The following is a 17,143-nucleotide window of genomic DNA, read 5'->3' on the forward strand; positions in this document are numbered from 1 at the left end:
AAGGCAGCGAGCGGCAGGAGGAGGGCGAGAGGGCAACCCCGGGCTCGGGCTTCTCTTCCTGCTGCCGCCGCCTCGCTCGCCCTCCTGGGCCAGAGGGAGAAGAGGAAGCCGGCAAGCGTTGAGTCAAAGCAACAGTGGGGCGCAGTGGGGCTCTTGGGGTTTGATCATGTATTTCTTAGGAACCACAAAGCGGGTACAAACGATATACTGTACCCGCCAACATCTCTCCGATGAAAATAGGGACGTCCCATTCCATAATGATTATTTTACTATTTATATCCCACACATTTTACTAGGTTGTCCCAGCCACTCTGGGCAGCTTCCAACGTATATAAAAACATAATAAAACATGAAATATAAAAAAACACCATACCTTCTCTATGCAGGATTGGCTTCAGACAGCTCAGGGGTCGGATAATTTCATACCCTCCAACATTTCTCCAATGAAAATAGAGACATCCTACCATACTCTCCAATATTTCTCCAGTGACATTAGGGACGTCCTAAGGAAAAGCAGGACATTCTGGGATCAAATCAGAAATCAGGATGGCTTCTTTAAATCAGGGACATCCCTGGAAAATAGGGACACTTGGAGGGTCTGAAATGATGAGTAACAGTAACATAATGAAACATAACGGAACCTCACAAAAATATACCCCCCAACATTTCTCCAGTGAAAATAGGGACATCCTATTCAACAACAACAACAACAACGGTATTATTTATACCCTGCCCATCAGACGGGGTTGCCCCAAACACTCTGGACAGCTTTCAACATATGTAGAAACATAATCAGACTTTAAACATTGAAACACTTGAAGCCCTATACAGGGCTGCCTTTGAGATGGCTTGGGGGTCGGGTAACTCCATACGCTCCATACCCTCCAACATTTTTCCGTTTCTTTCTCTCTCTGTCTTGAGAGGCAATGGAGTATGCCTCTGGGGCTGAAGTCAAAGTGCTGGAGAATCACAGGGGCTGCTGTGGCTGCAATGACTGGTAACTCATCACTGCTGCCTCCAACTTTGCTGAGTTAGCAGCACTGAAGTGACCTCTCTGGGCACAAGCCTGGGTGGTGTGTATGTATGGAGGTATTGGGCTCCCCAGACAACAAGACCCCTCTCGGCCTCGATGGTGTGGTGCAAAGGAAAGCAGAGCAAGATGTTTAGCACCAGCATGGCTGCAGGAGTTGCTGGGAGGAGGCATACAAGGTGCCGTCCAACTGTCTTAGGGACTCCGCTCTGGATTTGTGTAGGATTTACTCCTTAGCCTTTTCTTCTCCATAAGATGTCCTGCAAGGCATTGAGCATAAAAGTCAATAAAAGCTGGTTATTGGCAATCTCCTTTCTACACACTGGAAGAAATCTACTTTGGATATTTCCCACTATTTCCACCAGGTGTTGCTGGCACTACAAAAATAACTCTAGATCCAGAAAAGGAACAAGTCTTGTCAGAAATTCACAGTACACTATAGTGGACTCTGCCGGCATTCTGCCTTTGAAAGGAAGAAAGTGGGTGTTATATGTTGGCCCTCCAAGTCAGGGTTAACACTTAACTATTATACTCAGTAACAGCAACCCAAAATCACAAAGCTTTTCAGAGAGCTTTGCCGTATAACAAATTCTATAATTTAGTACAGTGGTCTTCTGACTGTGTTTCATGGCCCTCTGAGGTTTCTTGGGAAATTAGTTAAGGTTGCCTGATCTGTAATGGTGGATAATCACTCCTGAAAGAGAGTTTGCCCACCATTGCATGGGTGTTTGGTGTGGGTATAGTCTTACACCTCACTGCATAATGGTTGTGCCCTAGAGACTGGACCAGCACTCAATGTGAACAGACTTGCACCCTAGAACTGATGTCAGAAGTATTTTGCAGCCCACAGGAGCTCCTCCTGAGACACATCATGAAAAGTGTTCCCTTGGGCATAACTGTTAAAAGTCACTTGGTATACGATGGCTATTCTGACAAATCTCACAAGAATGAAAAACAGATTGTAGTGTTTATATGCCTCTCTTTGAGAGCCAGGAGATATATTCTCTTTCAAGCCCAAGAATCCTTTCCGAATTTTCTTTGAACTAAACCCTGTGGATATGCTGTATTATGAGTAATCCCTATATCTTTCTGAAAATATACACTCTGTGTTAGCTTGTGCGTAACCAAATTATTCTGAAAAGGCTTCTATATATAAGCTTATTTGCATTTATGCAAAATTCTGATGGCTGTTTGGCTAAATGAAGGTAAGATAAAAGGAAAATACTAGGAACAGCCAATTAACAATCTTAACACTCAAGTTCCATTTTTTAAAAAGTAAGTGTGCCTGTTGAAAGCCAACCATGCAATGATTTTAATAGTGTCATTTGTTACAGTCTTATATCCAATTTAGCAAGTGAGATCTGCACTTGAAAACAGGCTTCCACAAGTGCAGCCCATATAAATTTACATTTGGATGAACATATGCATAGCAATGCCTACTGGCTCCTTGTTGAACTGGCTGGATGTGTTTTGAGGTGCATATAATTAGAGCTAGATTGGGACTTTAATTTTTTCCATGACATTCAAGAACTTAGCAAAAAGCATGATTGTGAAAAGCAGAGAAATGAAATGGAACCCTTATACCGTCTGGGTGTCAATATTCTATTTATTATTTCTAATTTTTATTGTCAGCATTTATTTCAACATTATTTTTTCCTTTTTTAGTGATATACTTATGGCAAAATCCATCATTATAGTATCAACTTGTGTTAGCAAGATTGGTCTCAGTAATGTTTTCTTATCAGCTAGCAAGCAGTGACTAAAATGGGCCTTTTAAAAGACACCCATTTAGGTGCAATTTGCCAGCTAGCATTTTTAAGAAAAATAAAAACATTGTATCCAATGTACTAGTTATGATTATTTAAACAATGAAAATGATTCAGTTTCCTGGTGGTGAAGGAAAGAAATGGATCTTCATGTTTGTAGATGTAGAAAATGAATCAACAAAACTGTAGCTGATTTTTCCTGCAGGTTTCAATGCTGGTATAGGTGATTTCTTTTAGGTGGGTGGATCTGCATTTCCTCACATTACAAATGCCTTTCTTAGAACTTCCCTCCTCAAAATGTTTTCTTCTTGATCTAGACCTTGAAAGGAAGGAGGAGATAGGGGTGAAAGGATACTTGAGCAAAGCTCTGTAACACTAGGAGTTTTTCCTCCTTGGCTTTTAAAGTGTTCCATTCTCTCATTGTCCATGTAGAGTTATGTTTCGAAATTTGGTAGTCTATATATTACCATTGAAGGACGACAAATCACGTCCTCCCCCTTTTGCCTCGTTGGCACTGGACTGTTGATTCTCTGTAATTTATTCCCCAACGTCAAATCTTAGGAGACAATGTCTGATGTCCTTTACAGTCTCCCTTGGTGCCTGCCCTGGCAGAGCTTAAAAGAAAACAAATCCTTGGCAGCATGTCCGTGTGCACTGCTGCTGCACTTCTTGGTGATAAAACTGTAAGCTTTTTTCCTTTGAAAATTGTATTTACTGCCCCAGAGGAGTGCTGTATCATTTGGTTATACAAATGCTTCTCTAACTGGCTTGAGGTGGTTGGTCTCCATCTTTGCTTTGCCCACATGGATTTGGGCCTAAGTGACTTTGCTGTGTTTTCTCTCTTGTAGCGCTGGGTTATACTGGGTCACGTGTCCTGAATCCAGGCATTAATTTCACAAGAGACTGAAGTTTTTGAATTAAAGCATTAAACATGTTTTATTATGTTTTTATATATGTTGGAAGCTATCCAGCTATCCAGAGTGTGGCAACCCAATAAGATGTGTGGGGTATAAATAGTAAAATAATCATTATGGAATGGGACGTCCCAATTTTCATCGAATAAGTGTTGGAGGGTATTTCCTCCACAAGAGGTCTGGAGGATGGCAACATGTGAACAGGCCTTTTCTGTAGTGGCTCCCTGCTTGTGAAATGCTCTCCCCAGGGAAATTCGGCTGGCACCTGTGGCACTGTGGTCTAAATCACTGAGCCTCTTGGGCTTGCTGATTGGAAGGTCAGTGGTTTGAATCACCGGGACAGGGTGAGCTCCCATTGCTTTGTCCCAGCTCCTGCCAACCTAGCAGTTCGAAAGCATACCAGTGCAAGTAGATAAATAGGTACCACTTCGGTGGGAAGGTAAACAGCGTTTCTGTGCACTCTGGCTTCCGTCACAGTGTCCTGTTGTGCCAGTAGTGGTTTAGTCATGCTGGCCAGATGACCCAGAAAGCTGTCTGTGGACAAACGCCAGCTCCCTCAGCTTGAAGCGAGATGAGCGCAGCAACCCCATAGTCGCCATTGACTGGACTTAACCATCCAGGGATCCTTTACTTTGACTTTTTTATATGCACCTTTAGGCACCAGGCAAAGATGTTGCTCTTTAACCAGGTCTTTGGCTGATTGACACCCAATGCCCTTTAAAATGTGTTGGGGTGGTGTTCATTGAGTTGTTTTTGTTTTTATTATGTATTTAGTGTTTTTATATTGTGATTTTATGTTGTAACTGTCCTGAGACCTGTGGGTATATGGTGATATATTATAATAATAATAATAATAATAATAATAATAATAATAATAATAATAGAAGAGATGGATCTTTGGTCAGATCCAGCAGGGCTCTCCTTTTGTTTTTTAAAAGGGCTCAGTCTCATCCCTGTGTTTTAGACCACATGCAATTATTCTATAAGGGCAATTTGCAAATGGAACCAGTTACCTAGAGGGATGGTGGTGAACCCTCCCTCACTGCAGGTCTTCAGGGTAGGCCGGACAGGCACCTGCTGAATATTTGTTTATTTAATAAAGTTTATACAGTACTCAATTGTAAAAAAAACAAAAAAACAAAAACAAAAAAACCCAAAAACTCAAAGCAGTTTACAAAAGACAAAGCAGTAAAATTAAGAAAAAAAATTGCAACCCTACTTTAAAATATACAAAAGTTAAAATACTAAAACAAATTAAGACGACCTTAGCTTTCTAGGCATCTGGGTAGGCTTGTCTAAAGAGGAATGTTCTGCCTCTGGATTTCCTGTATCTAGCAGATACAGATTTTTAGCTGTATTACTGAATTTTATGAAGTAGCCACGACAAATCCTCTTGCATTATGCTACTTTGTTGTTCCATTTTATCCATGGCTGTATCATAAACCAAGCATTTCAGCCTCGCCGTGGATCTTACTTCTGCCTCTAAAAAGAAGAAATAACACTCTTTGGATCTAAACTGGTTTAAATCAAAGTATGCCGTCTTATCCAGTTAATGGTTCTGGGTCTCTGCAGCAGTATACTCAAGATCACTTAATATCCACAGTCAATGCTCTAAAAATATTTCTGACTCAGTGTGCCAGCTTCTTCTGTTCCTAGCTTCCAAGCATCTTGAAAAGATTAGACCCTCTTGACTCTTCCCTTTCTTTACAAATCCCCTCAGTTTTGAGAGATTTCCTTTTCTGTAGTGAAATGCTATCTCTTGGTTCTAGGTTCATATATGTTGACTTTGATTGTGGTGACAGTTTTCAAGTGGTTTAATGGCAGCTCTTGTAATCATTTGGGGACCTCTCAGGTTATATTCCATAGTCACCTTCACTACTGTTCCAAGGCATTGTTGTTTCATTTACAGATTATAGAAATTCTGTCTCTTTGTGACTGAATGTACATTGTACCCAGTTACTGTGAAGGGTACTAGAAGTCCCCCATCATTACATCTTCTTTTGGCTGCCTCTAATTTTCCTCTGCTTCAGGATCACCCTCTGAGCTTTGGTAGTATAGTATTGTTATAGAATTGGGGGGAGGTCCCCCTAAACACTAGGAATACTAGGATTTTCATTGGGATACGGGTTAAAAAAAAACTAACTACGGAGCTGTGCCAGACAAGGAATTCCTGGGCTGCCTTACGCAAAGCAGCATGGCTGGCTCTTGGAAGAGCAGACCTGTTAGATTACAATAGGGAGCCATGGAGGGTCGTCAACAATGTAAGTGAACTTCTTGCCCCAGGTGTGCCCAGAGACTGGAGATTTGGAAGGTTGCCAGGATAACTGCTCTGTGGGGAGAACAAGGTGCTTCTAGGAAGAAGGAGGAGGAAGGAGGGCTGAGAACCATCTTGGAGAGGGAGGCAAAAGGGTTTTCTGCACTGCTGTAAGATCTGGACTCCCTCCATGCAGAATGAAGGTGTAAATAGGCGAATAAACCCTATTTCTTAAAGCATGACAGTCTCCACTGTGTCTTTTATTCTCCAAAGGGACCCTGTGTATGTGCCTTTGACCCCTTGTGCTCTTGCCACTGCTTGGCAGAGAGAGGGGCAGGCACAGGGCTTTTGTAACAGTATACTTACTACCTTTGCATCTGATTTTTTCAGGCACAGTGCTTCTGCAGAACTGTTTGTTCCCATTCAGGTCACTGTATTCTGTTGTTAATCAATACATTTTATGAGTTGTTCCCTAGATCTTTTCTAGAAGGTTGGGGGACCTCCCAGAGCAGATTTATAAGGGGAACCTGGATAGACTACAGGGGGAGTCACTGAAGATTGTTTCCTTCCCTATTCTGCTGATGCCTTATGTTGCATAAAGGTACAGGTAAAGGGACCCCTGACCATTAGGTCCAGTCGCGGATGACTCTGGGGTTGCGATGCTCATCTTGCTTTACTGGCCAAGGGAGCCGCTGTACAGCTTCTGGGTCATGTGGCCAGCATGACTAAGCTGCTTCTGGTGAACCAGAGCAGTGCATGGAAATGTCGTTTACCTTCCCGCTGGAGCGATACCTATTTATCTACTTGCACTGGCGTGCTTTCGAATTGCTAGGTTGGTAGGAGCAGGAACCGAGCAACAGGAGCTCACCCCGTCACGGGGATTCGAACTGCCGACCTTCTGATTGGCAAGCCCTAGGCTCTGTGGTTTAGACCACAGCGCCACAATCCACTAAATATAAAGAGTCCTCAGTTATCTAGCCAGCCAAATCTGTTTAACTTCAGTGATTAGCTCAGACCCTAGCCCCTAGCTGCTCCGGTTTACCAATCTAAGACCACTTGGTCAATCAACTGTTTTAACACTTTGACAGAAAAAGCATTCAGCATTTAGCTGTTGATACCTGGACTCTTCATAATATATTTTCTGTAACTTTTGCTTCTTTCTTTTCTGTGCATAAGGCAAAACAGGGTATCCTCCTGATTAGAGCACTCAGTCCTTGTGATACAACAACAGAGCTTTGATATACACATTTTAAATTGCAGACAAAGATCAAAGCCTGATTACAGTTACAGGTTGATCTGGCCATGATCGTCATGTGTGGATTGATTCAGGTGGGTCTGGGTGTTATAGAGCAGTTTGGGAAGGTCTTGAATTTCAGAGCGACAGGCATGGAGGTGCCAAATTTGGCTCTAGACTTGAAAGGGCTTTAATAGTTTCCTCTCAGGACAAGCCACACTCAGAACAGAGGTTTAATAGCTTCCAAGTGGGTCAGTGAATCATAGCTGCTGATTTTAAAAACCAAACAGGAGTTGGTCTCCCAAATGGACCTTAATGCCTGACCACCTGGAAGATGGTCACAGCTATACCATTTATTTCAAGCACTAGGATTCCCCCAATAGAGTCCTGGAAACTGTAGTTTCTTCAGAGTGCTGGTAATTGTAGCTCTGTGAGGAGTGAACTACAGATCCCAGGATTTTTGAGGGGAAGCTATGTGCTATAAATAAATGGTGTGGATGTGGAATATATTTGTTCTCTCAACACAACACATGTGTGAATTTGAAAACAGCCTGGTGCTGGAGGAAGGGGTACTTAAGTCTTTTGCAGGCTATTTTGTGATCAAGATTCCCTGCCCAAGCAATTGCAGCTAGGATTCTTTATGCACAAAAATGGAAGAAACAAGAAGTTCCCTCCATAGAAGAATGGATAAGTAAGGCGATGGAGTATGCAGAACTGGCAAACTTAACAACCAAAATAAGAGAACCTAATGATGAAGGTTTTGTGGAATAACAAAATCCTTTTTTGGACTATTCAAAGAAATATTATTATATGATGAATATGTGAGCAGGATTTGAACTATGAGCAACAGAAGAACTTATAAACTAGGATGCAGCAGAGGGAGAGAAATAAAAATACCATGGAAAAGGTGGTAGGAAGTTGACAAAAAGAAAAAGTAAAAATGTTTTATGATGTATTGAAATGCATATGTTAAATTTTTGGAAAACTTAATTTTTTTTTAATAAAAAACCCAAAATTCCCTGCCAAAGCTACTTTTCTATTGACAGGGAAATACAGTTGAGTTCCCATGTGTTCCCATCCCATGGACTGGCAGTTTTTGCTTGCAAAAAGAGACCTGTGGGGAAAGGGTTAAGTACGCCTTCCTCAACCACCGCTGCTGTTTTCAGACCCTTTGCAGATCTCCCATGCAATGTGTAATTTGGTCTTGTGGGCCAGTGGGCCTAATGCCTACAGGTGCAGAGCTGTTATCTAAATTGAAAACTTGCACTTCAAGCATGTTGAACATCAGCTCTCTCTCTCTCTCTCTCTCTCTATATATATATATATATATATTTGATAGCATTTTATGTTTTCCCATCAATGACTTAACAAGGTGATACGTATCTGAGGACCACAGCCAGCTGTCTTTTGTCACCGTTTCCTCCATCGATTGCAAAGTGATGGGTTGTGTTGTGGAAACCGTAGTTTGAAAGCCTCTTCTGAAGCCTGGTGGAATCCAGCTTTGCCATTTGTCAATAGCCCAGCAATTCCCCTCAGATCCTATAGACGGATGATATGGGAGGCTGATTGGTTTGTGGCTCCCCCCGCCCATCTAGCTTTATCTCTCTCAGAAGACTAATAACATTATTCCAGTCTGCTAGCATTTTGCAAAGGAGAGGAATGTGTGTTGAATCAATAAAGCAATCCCCTGTTTTAGAGCCAAAGGCACACGAAAACGCCGTGATTTAAATCTTTTAAGTTATTTATCCCTCTTAAAACACCTCCAAAGTGCCATCCTTTTGATCTATGTGTTGCTTGATTTATTTGGATTCCTCTGACGTGAAGCACGCTCCATTTGAAGCTTTTCCAGGGTTGTTAAATTAATAGATTAGTTTTAGTTGCAAACCAGTAGGAGTTAATCAATTGAGTACAACAGGAGAGATGCTGTCTGAGCTAGGCTGGATTTTGAAGGGTTTAATGCTAATCACAGCTGGAGAGCTACAGCTGCTTTTTGCTTGTTTAGTAATAAGAGTTGATGAGGAGCTAATTTAAAAAGAAAGCCCAGGCACAGGTGTAGAGTTCTTCCGGATTGTCAGATTATTCTAAGCTTCACTGTATTAATGGAAAGGATTTTCTATTGTCAACATGTACAGGAATTGGACTTATTCTTTCCTTTATTCAGGATTTCTACAATAAAAGCAAGACGCGCCCCTCCGGTGGCCAGGTGAAAAAGGGAGCAGGTCTCCTGCAGCTTTTTAGAGTTGTGTAGATGAGGGGAGTTCAACAGGTGTAGCTTACATGATATGTACGCCTACTAAAAGCCCCTCTTCTACATGACTATTAAAGGTGCAGGTACCCTCTTGGACTCTGTCTGATGTTCAAGTGAATGCCTGGATTGCCAGGCTGCCTGTTTAGCCACCCAGCAACTGCTAAAGGAACATGAGGGACGCAGTTGGCATTGTGGTCTAAACCGCTGAGCCTCTTGGGTTTGCTGATCAGAAGGTCGCCGGTTCGAATCCGGGTGATGGGGTGAGCTCCTGTTGCTCTGTCCCAGCTCCTGCCAACCTAGCAGTTCGAAAGCATGCCAGTGCAAGTAGATAAATAGGCACCGCTGCAACGGGAAGGTAAATGGCGTTTCCATGCACTCTGGTTTCCATCATGGTGTCCCGTTGTGCCAGAAGCGGTTTAGTCATGCTGGCCGCATGATCCAGAAAGCTGTCTGCAGACAAACTCTGGCTCCCTTGGCCTGGAAGCGGGATGAGCGCTGCAACTCCATTGTCACCTTGGACTGGACTTAACTGTTCAGGGGTCCTTTACCTTTATCTTTTTAGAAAGGACATGCTGGTACAGATTATCCAACTCCTCTCCTCCCCTTGTAGTGTTGCTGTCTTGCCACTTGGACCCCTTTTGCTTTCCTTTAAACCCCCCCAGTAGTGCTGGAAACAAGGCAGTTTCAGTTTCTCCAGTGGCTCTCTCCCAACAGTCTGTTTTATGGCCTGCTTGCCACAGCAGAGAGAGGAGGGGCACAGACAATAAGGGGAGTGGGTAAGGAAAACCAAGGGTTTCTTGGGGACTGCGCCAGGGGATTGAAAGGCATGGGAGTGGTTTCCAGGTGGGCATGGTTCCTTTCCCTTCTGCTTCTTCTTGTTCACTATAGAAGATGGATGGGTGATGGATGTGGAGGAGGGAAATCTTTGATGCATCCTCATTTGCAGCTGTAAGGTTGTTAAAGAGTCAGGAACTGTTTGGTTTCTGGCTTGGTAATCCTAAATGTTATAGATGGAATGTTGAATGTTGAAAAGAGTAATTTTTTTCAGAATCAAATTTGCAGTTAAAATCAAACTCTCACCTCTCAGAATTTCACAAACACACCGTCTTGTAAGTAAATGCAGCATCCCTTGCTTTGTGGACAATTAATGGGGGAGAGGTACAGAGTGCAAGAGGACAAGCTGGTTTAGTCCATATGCAGCATCCATTGTGGTACAGTCAAAGTCATTTGAGATTCTGTACTCGCATACTTGTTATTTGCTTAAAAGTCATAGGGAAATTTTGCCCATGAAAGGGGATTAGTTAGGACCATATTGGTGCATGTTGCTCCTGCCTGTACATACTTTGCTGGGAAAAGGTAATGGATAGGAGCTGAAATTCTCTGTCATAGTGAAGCACCAACATAACTTCAAGAACAAACAAGTGTGCCTTTCCATAATCATATGCCCCATAGATTAGAATTTGCTCTTCACTGATTTAAGTTAACATCGTATGCATTCTGGAGAAGGAACAGTTTCAGTTCAGTTGTTTGCATTTTTTTTTAAAAAAACAACAACCCTGAAGGTGCTCTTCCAGCTTTTTGTGGGCATCTATTCAAACTGAAATAATGAATTTTCATATCGACAAAAAGAGTACAGCATGGTGTGAAATCACCTGTTCTCTCACAATTTCTCTTTGTGTAGGCTGGGGTTTTTGAGTGATAGGTTCCTCTGGGACTTTGTGCTCTCCAGTGTTTGGAAGAAAAGAAGAGGACTACTTTTGTGACAGCCTCTTGGCATTTCTGGCTGTTCTGGTTATTTTGTTTTGAGACGGCCAATTTCATTTAATGCCCAGGAGTGAAAAAATGGTGTGCTCTGACCCATCCATGTCAGGTACCCATTGGATCAAGGCAGGTGGGTAGTTGCAGCACCATGGATAGCTCTGAGTGAGCAACTTGCTTCAACAAAAGCTGGTGGTAGCCTTATGTTTCTCTTCCTCCTGTCCACCTTTCCCAGTCTCCACCTCATTGACATGAGGGAGACTGGGCTTCTTCAAGGGCCAACCCCTTGTCCTGAAGGCAAGTACTTCTTTGCATTTTTGCGATCTCGTACCTGGCACATTCTCTACATCATTCAGCAGGTGTGGAGGTGCAGGCAGCACTTTCCTCCTCTGGTGACTTGGGCTTGGAGAAGGGCATCCATGAGAACCACAGCTCAGGCCCTGCAGCTTCCATACCACCACCTGTAGGTTAATTGATCTGTGAAGCATCAACAGGAGCCTGGCCTAATCCCCAGGTGGTTGTGTAGGGCTGTTCTTCCTCTTCTAACTCTGAGCTTAAGACTGGGAGCATGGCCTCATGTTGGTCACATGGATTTTAATTGGTTGTGGAAAACCACTGTGCGAAGAAGTGATTTAGCCTAGTGGGTGAAAATATGAAATGTGAAGTTCGTTGTTCAAATCCTCCTCCTGCCGAGTAAATAATTATTTTGCTTATCATGGATATACAGGCTTACAGGACTGTTGTAAGCATGGTTAATAAGAACATAAGAAGGGGCAGCTGCATCAGGCAAATGACCTATGGGAAGCCCAAAAGCAGGACATAAGGGCAACAATGTTCTACCCAGGGCTTTTTTTAGCCAGAACTCACCGGTGCTCTCAGGTGGGCACCACTGCCATTCTAAGAGTTCATGGTGAGTTCATGGTGAGTTCTGGCACCTCTTTTTCTGGAAAAAAAAAGCACTTGTTCTATCTACTTGTGATTCTCAACAATTGGCATTCTGAGGCAGATTGCCTCCAACAGTGGAGATAAAACTATGAATTTAACTATGGATACAAATGGAAAGCATTGTTATAGCAAAAGACATTTCGTTCTTTCTGTGAATGTCAATTGGTCTTTCTGGCATCAGGAACCACCTACGATTGATTGAAGAGCCTTATCTCACCCAAGAAAACAATCAAAATGAAGCCTGTTTATCTAAAGCAGGTTGGACATGGAACATAATGCTTGGCTGTTCCTTGGTGATGGCAGCAGCCCTTTCTCACCATCCCTTAGCTCTCTGCTAAACCTGTAAGGTGCAATTTGGTTTTGCACTCCTCTCTTATTTCCTCTGAATCCAATATCTTCTGAAGAGGGAGAGGACATACTGTGTAAACCTCCAGTTATAATGTAGAGGATAGTGTGAGAAGCACTTACTATGATGATGTTACCATCAGAAGGAGGCATAAATGATAAGAGCACATGTTTTGCATGCACAAAATCCCCAGATCAATTCCAGGCATCTTCAGTTAGAAGATTAGTTGCCATTGGCAATCTGTACTCTGAAAACACAATTTCTGCAAGAGAGATGCATTGTTCAGGCCAAAGTGCTAGGTCTGAGTTAGCACAGCTTTATATTGCCAGATGCCACCCTTTTGTGACCGTGCCTTGTAGAAATGCAATGTTACCTGCTGAATCAGATCTCATCAGATGCACAGAAAATTTGAAAAGAGGGTTTTGCTTAAACAAGCTTCAATCCAGCAGGTAAGATAGGATTTTCACAAGGCACAACCAGCCATGGAAGAACAGGAAAAGCTCTCGGACCTGGGGGAATTAATTGGTACACAATACAACCAAAATATGGTTCAAGCAAAAGTGTAGATGAGCCCTTCATTACAGGTACATCTTGATATTGTCTTGAGCATCTTGAGCTGAATGATTCAGGTGTGAATGGTTGTTGCAGAACAGTTTGAGAAGGTATTGATTTTCAAAAATTATAGATAGGGAGGTGGCTTATTAATGTTCAGGAGCTAAGATGGCTTTGATAGTTTTCCCAGAGCTCCTCCTGGTAGCAAAGGCTGCTTCTGGGTTATTAAAGCAGTTTGGGGCAAAAGAATCATAGCTGCAGGTGTCAAAGTGCCTAGATCTGAGGTTGCCAAACTGTAACCCACAGAGCTTTGCAAGTGGTCTGTGAGCTTCACTCAGGTAGTCTGCAGCATGTCTGAGGATTTGCGGTTGAAGACAGGAAGTGACACATCCATCACATTCACCTTTCTAATATTTTATTGTATTACAGTTTGAATTCTATGGAATTCAAATTGTGATACAATTGAGTGCAAGATAGAAGCAATAAAGGAAGCAATAAAAACACCATTTAAAATGATGCAGTATCTAGCACAGCACATTCCAATTGCTACAACGTGCAGGAAGAAATTTGCAAAGTTGTCTTCCAAGGCCCTCATAAATTCTCAAGTGCTCTGCAGGAGGAAAAGGTTTGGGAATCACTGGTCTAGAGGCTCGGTGGCACCTTTCTTCAATGGGTATGGTATGAGGGGACACAATGACACTGTCTTGCTGAAGCTAAGCTTGTCTGGCTTTGGTCAATGTCTGGATGGGAGATCAGCTGGGAAACCCCTTGTGCGTTATTGTGAGTTCTGCAATGGAAGAAAAGTGTGATGTAGATGTTCTGAGTCAGGAATTGCCAACCCTGGCCACATGGGTGCTATTGTACCTGTGAAGGCCATCACTGGTGCCTATGGGCATCAGTTTGGCAGCCCCGGTGCGCTAGTCTTGAAATTCATTTTTAAATGGCAGGGACTTCCTTCCCCTCACAGACCTACAGTTCTCAGAGTTTCCTGGGAAGAAGGATCAATTGTTAATTGTTACTTGTTACATCACTCTGGAAATGTAGATCTGTGAGGGGAACAGGAGTCTCCTAACAACTATCAGCACCCTTATAAATTACTGCTCCCAAGATTCTTTGAGGGAAACTATGACTGTTGAGGGGCTTTAAATGTAGGGTGTGGAAGTGGACCTGGTTTAAGGCAGCTCTTTATAAATAAAATCATTTAGGAGTTCATTAAGCATCCAAAACATATAGTCAGCGCTCAGGTTCAAATCATGCTTTGATGCCATGTTACATTGCCAGTTAGGATATATTTTTAAAATATATGAGTTGCTAAGACATTCTCCTCTACCCTGCAGTGTAATCTGAGGATAGCTACAGATAATCAGGTTCTGATAGCAAAGAGTTCATGCCCCTAGTGTTATACTTCAGTCTTTTTCTTCTGGCAGGTCTTAAAAATCATAAATGACTGCTTCAGCTTCCTCTTATCTCCAGAGGCTCAGAGGCCACCCACATGCTCAGGAAGGTGAGACGAGATTTAAAGGGTTTTGAGACTCCTCAACAGGTCACTAGGTCCATTATGTTCTTCACTATAGAAGACTGAATGCCCCTGCAGTGATGGTGACCCAATTTGTTCCTAATGCTTACAAATACAAAGTGACTCCCTTGCTCAGGTGGCTCCAAAGGATGGTAAAGGGACTTGACTTTATTTTAGTCTATCATTCCTGGGCTAATATTGCTAAAAGATGAACATTTACCTAACAGTTTGGTTAACCTGGAAGATCTCACTAGTAAAAAAATCCTGCTTCCATTAGACCAATAATTTACTATCATTATAATATGCAGAGCTCTGTGGATTCTCTTGCATCCCCACCGTTCAGATTTCATGCTAAGGAAACTCAATTGCCACATCCAGGGAAATGGTGTAAAGTGAGGGTGAATTTAGTCTTTTTGTTGATTTGCTTCTTTTGCTAGAAACTTCATGCTCTATCAACATGTTTTCCCTTTTCAAATCAAGAGTACATCCAAAGCAAGCTCTTATAGCAGCTAAGGAACAAGTAATCTGTATTAAATGATCCTGAGTATGTAAAGGACTCCTGGACAGTTAAGTCCAGTCAAAGGTGACTATGGGGTTGTGGTGCTCATCTCGCTTTCAGGCCAAGGGAGCCAGAGTTTGTATCCAGACAGCTTTCTGGGTCATGTAGCCAGCATGACTAAACTGCTTCCGGCGCAATGGGACACCATAATGGAAACTAGATCACACGGAAATGCTGTTTACCTTCCTGCCACAGCAGCACCTATTTATCTACTTGCACTGGCGTGCTTTCAAACTGCTAGGCTCACCCCTTCATGGGGATTTGAACCACCAACCTTCTGATCCACAAGCCCAAGAGGCTCAGTGGTTTAGACCACTTGTTTAAGAACATATAAAGCACCATCCTGGGTCTGATCAGTGTCTGCCTAGTCCATCATTTTTTTTTCTTTGCAAGAATCCCACCAACAAGCACATATGTTGATCATGGATGTCATGGGTACTTTACCTGAGATTCCTGTATTGCAGGTGATTGGACTAGATGATTCTTGGGTCCCTTCCAACTCTATGTTTCTATGATGCAATGCTGGTTCGCACAAATCAGAAGCAAATACACAGCTGTTGAGTTTATTATGTCACCCCAGCGATTTTCATTGGGAGGTATTTTCTCCTATCCCAACGTTTTGTAAGTAGAACTTTTGTCAGTCCTGTAGACCTTCTTCTCTTTAGTTGTATGCAATTCTTGGGCTCAGAAATGAACTGGCAGCCAATGCAAGACTGAATAACACCCAAGTAATATGCTCCAGAATGTGAATAGTATGCAAGGCAATATTCTGGCTGTTTCAGCTTGTGCCAGTTGAAGTTTCTGGGTACTTTTCAAAGGCAGCCTCACACAGAGCATGTTCCCATATCTAATCGGGATGTGATCAAGGCATGAGCATGAATAATACTGCACATATAGATACCGTAAATGGATTTTATATTTGCTGGGAATGGGCATGGTTATTTAAGAGAGGGTCTGTAATGGAATGAATATCATTCCTGCTTATTTTGCTTGTAAAAAAAGCAGTGAAAGGCTTAATGGAAAAAGAAACTGCTTTCTAAACAGCTATAATATTGGAATGATTGACACCCATAGACTTGGCCCCCTGTACTTCTATGAAAGCTGCGATTATAACTTATTTTTTATTAGCTGTGGCACCACAGCAGTACATATGGAACTCTTAGCCATAAATTTTACAGTGAAAAATGCCTCCATGTTCATCATTTTAAAGATCTGTGCAACTATTCTGCATCGCCAGATTTGACATTATTGTGTAGTGAACTCCATATTGCTTCATACAAGATGCTAGCACATTTGTTTAAAAACTCTTTGCCACATTCATTCGACAGCCTGGCTAAAATATATCTATTCCCTGACCATCTTTGTGTGTGTGTGTGTGTGTGTGTGTATTTAAAGCTACAGCCTAAGCATATATAGACAAAATGTCCACCTCTGTGAAAATTATATTGGCAGGATTTGTTGTATCAAAAAAACTTGACTGTGTTAGGTCAACAGACTATGGTCTCAGCTGCACATACAGCTGCAGTTTTAAATGCCCATTCCAGCTCTAGCAGCAGATAATAGGAACCCTAGGCTGGAAAACATTCATCGTGTATGGATTTGGTCATGGCTGCTTACTGTGCTATCTTGGGAATGATGAAGGAAGCTGAACAGTTTCTCTCTTCTTCTTTTTATCCCTACCACCAAAGGATGTTCCAACCTTGCCTAGTTGTCAACATGTCTTTCTTTGCAAATGTGAATTTTAGAAACATACTTAAAAAAACCCTAGTGGTTAATACACATGCCCATTCCCCCTCACAACAACAGAGACTTTTTTTTTAATCACAAAGTGGAGCTGGGCTGTTGTCAAGCCTGGCTGTAGCTTGTTGAGTCATTTCCATGGAGTCTTAATCTGACACAAGTAAGACTGTGGCCATATGGGCCAGAGGTTGGAGGCTTAGTCATAAATGGTTAGAAATAACCAGCTTAGACACTCAAAAGCAGAGGGCCAGGGTCAAGGTCACAAACAGTACAGGAAGGGC

General features: G+C 42.4%; 1 long non-coding RNA gene across 1 annotated transcript in view; it reads left to right on the top strand.

Annotated features, from left to right (window-relative positions):
• Positions 1-17,143, top strand: part of LOC309349736 — a 381,203-nt gene that overhangs the window by 110,198 nt on the left and 253,862 nt on the right. The window lies entirely within an intron of this gene.

The sequence above is a fragment of the Podarcis erhardii genome, assembly GCF_964252035.2.
Source record: "Podarcis erhardii genome assembly, chromosome: 9".
Classification (NCBI taxonomy): Eukaryota; Metazoa; Chordata; class Lepidosauria; order Squamata; family Lacertidae; genus Podarcis; species Podarcis erhardii.